Genomic DNA, 12,821 nt, shown 5'->3' with positions numbered 1-12,821 from the left:
GTCTAAAACTTTTATTTGGCCACCATATAAGCTATTATCCATGCATGATGTTTTTGTTGTTGTGATGACCCGAGTTCTAATCTCTCATTAATCTCATTAATCATTATTAAACCATGTTAGACAATAATCAAAGTCTAAATAAAAGAATAAAAAAAAATAAAAAAATTTTTTTTTCAAATAAATTGCCCTGCGCACGCGCGGGCATCACCCCTCGCGCGCGCGCAAGCCAATGGGACCGAGGCCCCCTGGCTTGGCCCGCGCGCGCGCGAGCATTAGCTCGCCCGTGCGCAGGCCAATCGGCCAGAAATTTGGCTGCAATCTGCTGCTGTTCAAAAATTGAGTTCATGCATCCCTTTGATTCAGGATCATCTCCTACCAAGGTATAGACATGGTATAATCAATAGCAACATCTATCATGCTATACAAGGAATACAATTAGATCACTCCAAGGCCTTAAAACATAACCAAGATGCATCAAGATACACAAGAAGCTATATACAATTCAAGTTCAAGATACATCATATTGATTCAAGGATTTATATATCTATTCAATCCCAACTACAACAAACAAGACTACAACATCATCATAATCAAGTCTTGGTACAAATATCTAAACCATAATCATGTTTAAGGCTCCATTTCACTACAAGACAGCTCATAATCATCTAAACTCGAATCATCACGCTATGTTCATCTCATTCCTTGTTCTTCATGTACGCCTTTGCCCGGTTCCACTCCCTCCTATTGCAATGACACATACAACAAGACAATAGCCGGATAACTCCGGTGAGAAATAGATTTCCTAGTAAAAGCAACTAAACATGCATAACAACATATATCAAGATCATGATATAAAATTAAGTACAATGCATGTTTTCAAAACAAGGTTCATTTCGTTATTCGTCAATTGGGATCCCGAGAAGTAGATATCATAACTAATCCACCGACTCTCCCGATCGAGGTGGGGTTACTTATCTTTCTTCTCTAGACTTTGAAGCAATCATATATGCAAATCAGACGCTAGGCTAAAACAACCACCCAGGCCATACATATACAATTCCTCAAATCGTCTATTCGAACGTTTCCGTTCATTTCAAAATCAAAGAATAAGTCTTCAAGATGAATGCAACATATAACATAATCAGGGCATTCATTATATCAAGAACTTATTCAAGTAATCAAAAGAAAGCACATAAGAGAACTTAAACAAACAAGTATGTGAATTGAGGGAACTCGATACAAACCATCTCGAGTTGTAATCCCAATCAAATTGTAGTCCACTTTTACCTTTCAAATGTGATGTCTAGAAGGTCTTCAAACTTGTCAAAATCTGTACAAGATCACACACCAAGCATAACTCAAAATCTGCTCAAGATCAACTCCAAACTTCAACAAGAATGCCAAAGGAAACTCTACCAACCTTGTGCTAACGTCTATCGGTTTCGAAGTCGAGATTAATCAATTGAAATGTCCTATTCAAGCACTGAAACAACAACATAACAAGCAAAGAATCATCAGCTAAGAGCTCATCCACTTCTAAGCTGAAGAATGATAGCAAATCACTCCAATTCAAAAGTTCGACGGCATTTCGGTATAACTCGGCGATTCCCGCAAATCTCTATATCATTTCTAACATTCATATCAATTGTTCAACCTCTAAACCAACATATCAGCAGGTGTATAGAGTGAATCACAGCTAAGAAATCATAAGAACAAGATATACAATTCAATCTTCAATCAAATCTCAAGATTATCAAAGATAGAAGATCCATAACATCAATTCAATACCAGCTGCTGATATCTGTCATTTTCGAACCATCAAACCTTAATTAACAAAGAAGAAACTTACATCAAATCAAAGGTCTTGTCAAGAGGATTCCAAAACATCTTTCGGAATCGAAATCGGACAACCGTAGCTCAAGATATGTGACAATGAAGATGAAGATCAAATTTGGAAATTCTGCTCTCGGTTCTTCCTCCTTCAACTTTGAGAAATCTGATAAGTCATATAAATTGTACACGTGCATGCTGAGCAACCTCCACTATTCTGATAAGTTAAATACAATTTGCACTTTAGCCCCTCAAGAGTTCAAAAATGGCAATTCAGTCCTCAATTACTCAATTCATTCAAATTCAATCCTAATCAATTTAAGAATATTAGAATTTAAATCAAAACTCCAAATATTCCCAAATTAACTATTCTCGGATTAAAATTAAATAATTTCGGGCGTTACAATTCTCCCCCACTAAGACTCGATTTCGTCCTCGAAATCTTAGCAATATCAACAAATCATATCACAGATATCAGATAACAGAAAACTAAAGGAGACTCACATCAAGAAAATAACTCTGGAAATCGTTGTCTCATATCTGATTCAGTCTCCCAAGTCGCTTCTGTAATACCATGACGACTCCACTGAACCTTCACAAGCGGAATAGTCTTCGTACGAAGTTGCTTCTCTTTACGATCAAGAATCTGAATCGGCTTTTCAAAATAAATAACTCAACGTCTCGTCAAGTTCAGCTTCATCAGATTGAAGTACATGAGATTCATCAGAAAGATACTTTCGAAGCATCGATATATGAAAACATCATGTATTCCAGATAACGCCGGAGGAAGAGCTAATCGATAGGCAAGATTGCCTATTTTCTCCAGAATTTCATACGGACCAATGTAGCGTGGAGACAACTTCCCTCGCTTGCCAAATCTGACTGTACCTCTGAAAGGAGAAATCTTCAGGAATACTCGATCCCCCTGATCAAAAGACAAAGGTCGATGTCGAATGTTAGCATATTTCGCTTGTCTATCTTGAGCTGTCTTCATTCTTGTCTGAATAAGCTTCACTTGATCAGTCAGATCACGTATCATATCAGGGCCAGTGTCAGGTACTTCTGAAATATCATCCCAGTACAAAGGAGATCGACATTTTCTTCCGTATAAAGCTTCAAAAGGAGCCATTCCAATACTCGATTGATAGCTGTTGTTGTACGAGAATTCACAAAGAGGTAATGAATCTTGCCAACTCGTGCCAAAATCAAGCACTACAGCTCTCAACATGTCCTCTAATGTCTGAATGGTACGCTCAGACTGCCCGTCTGTTTGTGGATGATAAGCTGTGCTCAAACGAAGCTGAGTACCCAAAGCACTCTGTAAGCTATGCCAGAAGTGAGATGTAAATCGAGGATCACGATATGATACAATAGACTTCGGCACACCATGTAATCTGACAACTTCACGGACATAAATTTCTGCCATCTGATCATGTCTGTACGTCATACGATAAGATATAAAACACGCAGACTTCGTCAATCTATCGATAATCACCCAGATCGCATCATAAACTTTAGAAGATCTAGGTAATCTCGTCACGAAATCCATGGAAATATGATCCCATTTCCATTCTGGCACGGATAAACTCTTAAGTAAACCAGGCGGTTTCCTCCTTTCAGCCTTCACCTGTTGGCAGTTCAAACATCGAGACACAAACTCAGTGATATCAGACTTCATTGGCTTCCACCAGTATCGAGTCTTCAGATCATTATACATCTTCCTACCTCCAGGATGAATACTATAACGACTACAATGCGCCTCTGTCAGTAGTTGTTGTCGCACATCAGAAATATCAGGCACTACAAGGCGATTGTGAACATAAAGAAGATCATCTCGAACCCGGTATTCAGATACATGCCCTGATCTGACTTTCTCAATCGAATTCTGTATATTCTGATCAAGTTTCTGAGCATCTCGAATTCTTACCAATAAAGCTGGTTCAGCTTGCATTTGATAGAGTCGAAGAGGTTGATAATTCGTATCAAATACTAACCCAGACAGACAACAGTCTTCAATCAAATTCGATACACCAATCGTCGATAAGGACAAAGAACATACCTTTCGACTGAGTGCATCTGCTGCCGCATTCGATTTCCCTGGATAGTACTTAATCTCACAATCAAAGTCTTTAAGCAAATCAAGCCACCTCCGCTGTCTCATATTCAATTCTGACTGTGAAAATAGATACTTCAGACTCTTGTGATCAGAATAAATCTCAAACTGCTCCCCGTACAGATAATGTCGCCAAATCTTCAAAGCAAATACAATGGCGGCCAATTCAAGATCATGAATCGGATATCTGGTTTCGTGAGGCTTCAACTGTCTTGAGGCATAAGCAATCACATGTCCTCGCTGCATCAAAACACACCCTAATCCTCGATGAGATGCATCACAGTAAACAGTGAAACCACCAGTACCTGAAGGAATCGTCAAGACTGGTGCACTGGTCAGTCGTTTCTTCAACTCCAGAAAACTGGATTCACAAGTTTCAGACCAGATAAAAGGAGCATTTTTCTGAGTTAACTGAGTAATTGGCTTTGCAATACTGGAAAAATCTTTGATAAATCGACGATAATACCCAGCCAATCCCATAAAACTCCGGATCTCAGGAACAGATGTCGGTCTAACCCAATTGATCACTGCTTCGACTTTACTTGGATCCACAGAAATACCATTTCCAGATATAATATGTCCAAGAAAGACAACCTGTTTCAGCCAAAACTCACATTTCAAAAGTTTAGCATACAATTTCTCGGCTCGTAAGGTTTTCAAAACTGTTCTCAGATGTTCAGCATGATCAATCAGATTCTTGGAATAGATCAGAATATCATCAATAAAGATAATCACAAAATCATCGAGATACTTCTGAAACACACGGTTCATCAAAGCCATGAATACAGCTGGAGCATTCGTCAAACCAAACGGCATAACTATAAACTCATAATGGCCATACCTGGTTCTGAACGCAGTCTTAGGAATATCAGAATCCCTAACTCTCAGCTGATGGTATCCAGATCTCAGATCGATCTTGGAATACACAGAAGAACCCTGCAACTGATCAAACAAATCATCAATACGAGGCAAAGGGTATTTGTTCTTTACCGTAGCCTTGTTCAGTTGCCGGTAATCAATACACAATCTCATTGAACCGTCTTTCTTTCTGACAAACAGAACTGGAGCACCCCAAGGAGAAACACTAGGTCGAATGTATCCCTTGGCCAATAAAGCTTCTAACTGTTCTTTCAACTCTTTTAATTCCACTGGTGCCATTCGATATGGTGTTTTCGAAATCGGTGCAGTTCCAGGCATCAGTTCAATGTTGAAGTCAATCTCACGATACGGAGGTAATCCTGGAATCTCATCCGGAAAGATGTCCGCAAATTCACTAACCACTGGCAAGTCAGCCAGGTTCAGGCTAGGTTTCAACAAATCCACTGCATAAACAAGAAATCCCTCCGCTCCTTTCTGCAAAAGTCGGGTCATAGATAATACAGAAATAAGAGGAATCTTAGCACGTGAACCCTTACCATAGAACTTCCATTCTCCAGCCATCTCAGGTCTGAATCTCACTACCTTCTGAAAGCAATCGACGGTAGCTCTGTACTTATTCAACATATCAATCCCAATAATACAATAAAAATCAGACATACCAAGTACAAAACAATCGATCTCAATCTCATTACCCTCATACTGTAGTACACAATTCTTTACTATCTGAATCGAGATAAGACCCCTCCCCAAAGGAGAAGAAACAGATACTACAACTGGTAATGACTCAACAGGCAAAGAATGCAATGCAACAAATTTGGCAGATAGAAACGTATGGGATGCACCGGTATCAAACAACACATAAGCAGAATAACCAGAAATAGAACAGTTACCTGCAATCACATCATCAGGTGCTCCCTGTGCCTGCTCCTCAGTCAAAGCAAAGACATGAGCCTGCTGTCTCTGAGGCTGATTGCCTGCCTGACTTCCACCTGGTCGAGTCTGCTGCTGTGGATGTGCTGGCCGGAAAGAATGAACAGAAGAGGCCTGTCTTCCAGGTTGAGCCACTGATCGTGATGACTCTGCACCTCTTGCCTGTCCAGTATTTCTCTGAGGACACACCCTTGCAAAATGACCCGTCTGTTGGCATATATGGCACCTCCCAGATACACCTCGGCACTGATCGGTTGGATGATTTCCACCACAACTGTTGCAGAATACTCCTGACTTCTGCTTCGTACCACTGGAACTCGAAGAACTGCTCCCAGACTTCTTAAACTGTTTTCCTCTTGCTTGCAAGAACCCTTTCTTTCCACTGCTACTACCACCTTCAAATCGAAAAGGTTGCTGTTGCGGAGTTGGAGCTGCAGGTTGTGACTGTCTCGGAGGTTGTGCGGTATACGAAGCTCCTCGCTGCTGTATCAAACCAGCTTCCGCTCCCTTGGCACTGTTCAAGGCATCAGCAAAGGTATTCGGTCGCCTTGTATTCACCAGTGTAAAAACATCCGGACTCAGGCCATTGATAAACTGATCAGCCATAGCCTCGTCACTATCAGCAACATGTGGAGCAAAACGTAGCAATGTAGAGAATTTTGCAACGTAGTCTTCGATATTCAAATTCCCCTGTTTCAGATTTGCAAACTCATCCCCTTTATCCTTGCGGTAAGACACAGGAAAGAAGCGTTGGTAGAACTCAGTTTTGAACACATTCCAAGTCAGTACAGTTCCTCTACGCTCCAAAGCTCTTTTTGTAGTAAACCACCAGCTCTTCGCAACTTCATGCAACTGGTGCCCAATTAATCTAACTCTCTGTTCATCCCCGTAGTCAAGTGAATCAAATAGCATCTCCATATCATCAAGCCATCCCTCGCATTCAACAGCATTTTCTGTACCTTTCAAAGTAGGCGGCTTGTAGGATTGGAAACGTTTCAGAAGTGTTTCCATAGGAGTTCCTGTCATATCAGTCATATCTCTTGACGTACTTCCCTGTTCATTACTCGGCACTGCAGTAGCTCGAGGAACTATCGGTGTGACAACTGTCGGTGGAGTATGAACTGTCTGTTCTGGTAGAGAAATAGGAACATGGGGTCTCAGCGGAGGTCGGCCTGGTCTTCGAGACATATATGATTATCAAAATGGTTAGGATACCAAATCATCAAATTATCTCAGTCCTCCTCTGATCATCTTACCTCTGATCAAGACTCGGTTCTGATTCAATCTTAAATAAATAATCATACTCTTCAAATAAAACATGCTTCCAATCAATTCAGATAATCAGGTAGCATGTCATAATTCATCAGGATACATGCCTCTATCAGTTCAGATATTCCAATAAGCATGCATCTTTAATCATCGTAATCATACTTTCAAATAAAATAAATACAACATCTTGTAATAAAATACTTGAAAGTAAATCATGCTAGAATTTAAACCATGTAATTCAATCACGTAATTAAATCATAGCATGATAAAAAAAACATAAATAAGTAAGGCAGAAGACTCGATCTACCCCACTCACTGTCTATCTAAGTCCAGAATGTTCTTGCTCTGATACCACCTGTTGTGATGACCCGAGTTCTAATCTCTCATTAATCTCATTAATCATTATTAAACCATGTTAGACAATAATCAAAGTCTAAATAAAAGAATAAAAAAAAAAAAAAATTTCAAATAAATTGCCCTGCGCACGCGCGGGCATCACCCCTCGCGCGCGCGCAAGCCAATGGGACCGAGGCCCCCTGGCTTGGCCCGCGCGAGCGCGAGCAGTAGCTCGCCTGTGCGCAGGCCAATCGGCCAGAAATTTGGCTGCACTCTGCTGCTGTTCAAAAATTGAGTTCATGCATCCCTTTGATTCAAGATCATCTCCTACCAAGGTATAGACATGGTATAATCAATAGCAACATCTATCATGCTATACAAGGAATACAATTAGATCACTCCAAGGCCTTAAAACATAACCAAGATGCATCAAGATACACAAGAAGCTATATACAATTCAAGTTCAAGATACATCATATTGATTCAAGGATTTATATATCTATTCAATCCCAACTACAACAAACAAGACTACAACATCATCATAATCAAGTCTTGGTACAAATATCTAAACCATAATCATGTTTAAGGCTCCATTTCACTACAAGACAGCTCATAATCATCTAAACTCGAATCATCACGCTATGTTCATCTCATTCCTTGTTCTTCATGTACGCCTTTGCCCGGTTCCACTCCCTCCTATTGCAATGACACATACAACAAGACAATAGCCGGATAACTCCGGTGAGAAATAGATTTCCCAGTAAAAGCAACTAAACATGCATAACAACATATATCAAGATCATGATATAAAAGTAAGTACAATGCATGTTTTCAAAACAAGGTTCATTTCGTTATTCGTCAATTGGGATCCCGAGAAGTAGATATCATAACTAATCCACCGACTCTCCCGATCGAGGTGGGGTTACTTATCTTTCTTCTCTAGACTTTGAAGCAATCATATATGCAAATCAGACGCTAGGCTAAAACAACCACCCAGGCCATACATATACAATTCCTCAAATCGTCTATTCGAACGTTTCCGTTCATTTCAAAATCAAAGAATAAGTCTTCAAAATGAATGCAACATATAACATAATCAGGGCATTCATTATATCAAGAACTTATTCAAGTAATCAAAAGAAAGCACATAAGAGCACTTAAACAAACAAGTATGTGAATTGAGGGAACTCGATACAAACCATCTCGAGTTGTAATCCCAATCAAATTGTAGTCCACTTTTACCTTTCAAATGTGATGTCTAGAAGGTCTTCAAACTTGTCAAAATCTGTACAAGATCACACACCAAGCATAACTCAAAATCTGCTCAAGATCAACTCCAAACTTCAACAAGAATGCCAAAGGAAACTCTACCAACCTTGTGCTAACGTCTATCGGTTTCGAAGTCGAGATTAATCAATTGAAATGTCCTGTTCAAGCACTGAAACAACAACATAACAAGAAAAGAATCATCAGCTAAGAGCTCATCCACTTCTAAGCTGAAGAATGATAGCAAATCACTCCAATTCAAAAGTTCGACGGCATTTCGGTATAACTCGGCGATTCCCGCAAATCTCTATATCATTTCTAACATTCATATCAATTGTTCAACCTCTAAACCAACATATCAGCAGGTGTATAGAGTGAATCACAGCTAAGAAATCATAAGAACAAGATATACAATTCAATCTTCAATCAAATCTCAAGATTATCAAAGATAGAAGATCCATAACATCAATTCAATACCAGCTGCTGATATCTGTCATTTTCGAACCATCAAACCTTGATTAACAAAGAAGAAACTTACATCAAATCGAAGGTCTTGTCAAGAGGATTCCAAAACATCTTTCGGAATCGAAATCGGACAACCGTAGCTCAAGATATGTGACAATGAAGATGAAGATCAAATTTGGAAATTCTGCTCTCGGTTCTTCCTCCTTCAACTTTGAGAAATCTGATAAGTCATATAAATTGTACACGTGCATGCTGAGCAACCTCCACTATTCTGATAAGTTAAATACAATTTGCACTTTAGCCCCTCAAGAGTTCAAAAATGGCAATTCAGTCCTCAATTACTCAATTCATTCAAATTCAATCCTAATCAATTTAAGAATATTAGAATTTAAATCAAAACTCCAAATATTCCCAAATTAACTATTCTCGGATTAAAATTAAATAATTCCGGGCGTTACAGTTGTAGAAGTTATCAGGTTCGAATATTGCAAGATATGAATTGTTTGTTGCATATAGTTGTGTATTCTTGTCCATGAATCACGTTTTCTTCCTAGCATGGTGCGGTCCAGGCTGATGGCTGTTGTCAAGGGGTGTCTTAGGGTCCTCATGGTTGAGCTATGTGGTTGGTTTGGGGCTGGAAAGGTCCAAGTCGAAGCTGTTCAAGTTGGGTGCAGCAGATTGGGCAGTTTAGGATTATGAGGAAGAAGACTTCGTTCTCCTACCTCGGGACACCATTTGGAGTGAGGTTTGTTGGGTTTGAAAGATTTAGATGTTTTATATGATTGAGAGGTGGTTTCACGGTCTTTTGTGGTCGGAAGAAACCGCACAATCGAAAGTTTGGGGACTGCTCAGTCTGCGCGCGAGGAGGAAGAAGGTGTCTGGTGCAGAGCTTTGTTCTCACTCCTCGGGCCATGGTTTGGTCTGATTCTTGTTGTGTTGGAACCCCCTGAATGTGGGATATCTGGTGGTGGTAGTGCCCCGGCATTTGGTGGTCTTAGGTGGCCGGACGAACATCGGGAATGGGGACTGCCGCTGAGCCGAGAGGAATCTAGGAGAGGGAAGGGTCGGGCTTGGTTGGGGAGTGGCTGGGTCGGGTTCTTGGGTCAGGGTTGGGTCAGGGTTGGGTCAGGGGGTCATGGGTCGGGTTAGGATGGTCTGGGTCTAGGTTAGGTGGGTCGGGCTCGAGTATTTTAATTTTTAAGTATTTAGTGTTTTAATTGGTTTTTGGGCCAATTAATTAGAAATAAAATTATTTGGGCTTCCAAATAATTTTATTTGGACTTTCAAAATTATTTTTAAGTTAGCCCAATGATTTTCATGGGCTTGTAGGCCCATAGAAATTTTTGGGTCAGTCAGTGATTTTATTGGGCCAGTCCATGAATTTATATGAATTAATTAGTTAATGGGCCTAAATATTTTTATTTAAGCCCAATAATATTTAATTATTTTATTTTAGTAAAAAAATTATAATTTTTAAAATTATTTATTTAATTATGGGCTTTAAGTTAGTTAATGGGCTTTAAGTCAGTTAAGGGGTTTAATAGAGAGACCAGCAGTCTGGACCAACCCATGAAAAATAACTAAGTCCGAAATATATATTTCATTATTTTTATGCATGAAGTTTATATTTTAAGTATAAGTAAATTTATTATGAAAAATCAATTAAATATATATTACGGACAAATTTTCAGTGCATGCATTCATGAAATTTTATATGATATGATTATGATTCTGTATGAGTTGAGCAATAAAATATTTTCTTGATGGAAATTGAAGTTGTGTGACATAAGGGTGGTTATCCACCATATGATATATGATTTATGCGATAGTTTACTACCATAGGAGGTGATTTATCACCGCCACGTACATTGGTTCAAGAGACTGATCAGTCGACACAAAAAAGCGTCACACTTACGGATAGGACCATAGACTGTTTCAAAAATACCATGCTCAATTATGTTATGTATGATGAAGAAAGATGATGTTTATGATTAAGATTTATGTTTATAGGATGTTTTAAGATACATTTATTTTATTATATTGAGTTTTAAACATGGAATACTTACTATTTTGTTTCATGCATGAAACCCTTTTAAATTATTTAATTGTTTATTTTTATTTAAATTACTACGTGTAGCAGTAGTTGATTTTAAATGTGTACATATATGTATTGTTATTATTTTTAAAAAAAAAAATTCCGCATTTAAGTTTAAAGAGTCTTAGACGTTTCAATTGGTATGAAAGCACGGTCCTTGGAGGGTGTCCATCTGCCACGTGAAGCTCAGAAATCTCACTATCGGTCTGTAAGTTTATAAATGTTTTATTTGATTTATCAGGAGCATATGTTATGACTTAAGACTTTATGTTAGCAAAGTTTTAAAATACTTAGTTATGCATTGCGATTTACGTGAAGAATGTGTGGTGATGCAGTATGCCCAAGACATGTTATACGACAGGTTGTCCACAAGGAATTTCGAATTTGGGAATTTGGTTTTATTTTGTTGAAACTAAGTTTGATATTTATGATATATGTATTGTCACTTGAATTTTTGTAGTAACTTATTGATTTTAAGTTAGAATGATTTCATTGGTAAATTATTGGGTTTGTGATGGTAAGAGGTAGCGAGCCTATCTAGAAATTTTTTTTATGAAGGTATAGCGAAAAATAAAACAATAAAGGTAAATTTTGATAAAAGGTAGTAAGTTTTTGTGATAGCAATAGAATTATTGCTTGAGGCAAGAGTAGGATTCCTCGCAAAATGATTAATCGAGGGTTGTCTCATTTTCTTCTTTGTGAATTTAAAATGTTACTTTATAGAGTCTAGTATATATTTTTGGGAATTAAGTTCGCATGTGTCAAATTATGCTAGTGGGTTCACAGATATCATATTGTCATTCATTTAACTATTAAGGTTTTTCCCTTGACGAAGAAGTCATGATTTTCTTGGAGATGACACTGCTACCATAAGGTTATAGTTTGATGGTTTGTGGTTTTAAGTTTGTACTCTTAATTATATGAGGTATAAATTGATGATAAGTATGTTTTGTATTAGATTCTTGAATCTTTGAGAATAAAAAATAATCGTGGAGTTAGTTTGATAAAGAATTGGGTAATCTTTGATAAGAATTAAGAGTTCGCATGGTTGGTGTTACCATGTAAGCTGTATTGGGTTTGATGTTCAAGTCACTACATTTAAATAAATAGATTTGGAAACTTGTCAGCCTGACTTATAAATATTGTGATGACTGAATGATGAAGGTATAAATTTTTATAGGCTTGTGTAATTGGTCAGGTGTGGCATAACACTTGTTATAAAATTTTGGTTTCGATGTCAAGTGTAATATAAGCTTTGGATATGACCTAAGAGTTGACGATATATATATATATATATTTTATGGAGTGAGTTCTTTTGTTAAGAGTTGAGTCGTTTGAGAATTTGGGTTGTTGGTTCTACGCACGTATGGGTATTTGAAGCACTTGGAATAATCACGAGTCAGCGTAATGACTTGATATTATAATTGTTATCTCGATACTTTCGTTTTATGTTGGGGTTAATTGTATATAAGTATTTGTATGGATGTTCTTTCAATATCCTTGAGTTGTATAAACTTGAACTATTGGGTCATGTTGTAAGAGTGGGTGCCCAATGAGCCAACTGTGTGGCTATGGGCTTTGTTGACTCTTTGTATAAACAATCTTTTGTTTAATATTATTTACACTTTTATGGCAATG

The sequence above is a fragment of the Henckelia pumila genome, chromosome 4 (assembly GCF_033568475.1).
Source record: "Henckelia pumila isolate YLH828 chromosome 4, ASM3356847v2, whole genome shotgun sequence".
Taxonomy (NCBI): Eukaryota; Viridiplantae; Streptophyta; class Magnoliopsida; order Lamiales; family Gesneriaceae; genus Henckelia; species Henckelia pumila.
Note: the sequence above shows the minus strand (reverse complement) of the source record.